The following is a 796-nucleotide window of genomic DNA, read 5'->3' as shown; positions in this document are numbered from 1 at the left end:
TAGAATCAATCAATCACATCAGTACATGAATATCATCAAAATCCATAAAAAAACAAAACAAAAAAAAAACACCCTATTCCATTGAAAATTCAAGAGTTAGATGTGCTGGAGAAGGTTAGCAAATCAACAAAGTATAATCCAGTGAAAATCAAATCAAAACAAAAAAACAATTGTAGAGGTTAGGAGTGAACCTGTATACTGGGACACCCTCTATATTTGGATATTATAGCAATATATCTTAACTAATGTGAACTACTACAAAAGGATTATGAATATGATATAAACTAATATGGGATTTGAAAAAAATACGTAGCTAATCATTCTGATGAGCAGTCTGTCACTGATCAAATTAAACCTTTTATGCAACGTATATCGGCCATATGTGTCCAGCGAATTATACATGTTGCCTTACCATGTACCATGTACCCGCCTTTCAGAGAGGTGGCAAAGCACTGTACCCGCCTTTCAGAGAGGTCACCCCTCCACCAAGACCCAGGAGGTGGCAAAGCACTGTACCCTTGGTTGACATCCTTGCCGAGGAAAGGGCTTCGGGCTCTGTAGCCTGAAGTCATCTTAACCCATCTCACCTTTTATCGACCAGTGGAGCGGCCCTCCCCGTTCTTTGTAGTCCCCTGGCAGCGGCTCTTGGACCAATATTGTAATCCTCACCTTCAGCAGACCCAGCCCAACCCCTTATAATGCCATATGGCAAAGGAAGGGCACCAGTTACGTTTATTATATACTTAGGTATATATTAATACTGTTGTGTATATATTTACAACAAAGGAGGTAAGAA

General features: G+C 39.8%; 1 protein-coding gene across 2 annotated transcripts in view; it reads right to left on the bottom strand.

Annotated features, from left to right (window-relative positions):
- Nucleotides 1-796, bottom strand: part of pds5 (cohesin associated factor B pds5) — an 86652-nt gene that overhangs the window by 39998 nt on the left and 45858 nt on the right. The gene's annotated exons all lie outside the window — the stretch shown is intronic.

The sequence above is a fragment of the Halyomorpha halys genome, unplaced genomic scaffold (genome assembly GCF_000696795.3).
Source record: "Halyomorpha halys isolate HHAL.00 unplaced genomic scaffold, Hhal_1.1 Scaffold468.1, whole genome shotgun sequence".
Taxonomy (NCBI): Eukaryota; Metazoa; Arthropoda; class Insecta; order Hemiptera; family Pentatomidae; genus Halyomorpha; species Halyomorpha halys.
The sequence above is the reverse complement of the archived record's forward strand: the minus strand, read 5'-3'. Positions and strand labels throughout refer to the sequence as shown.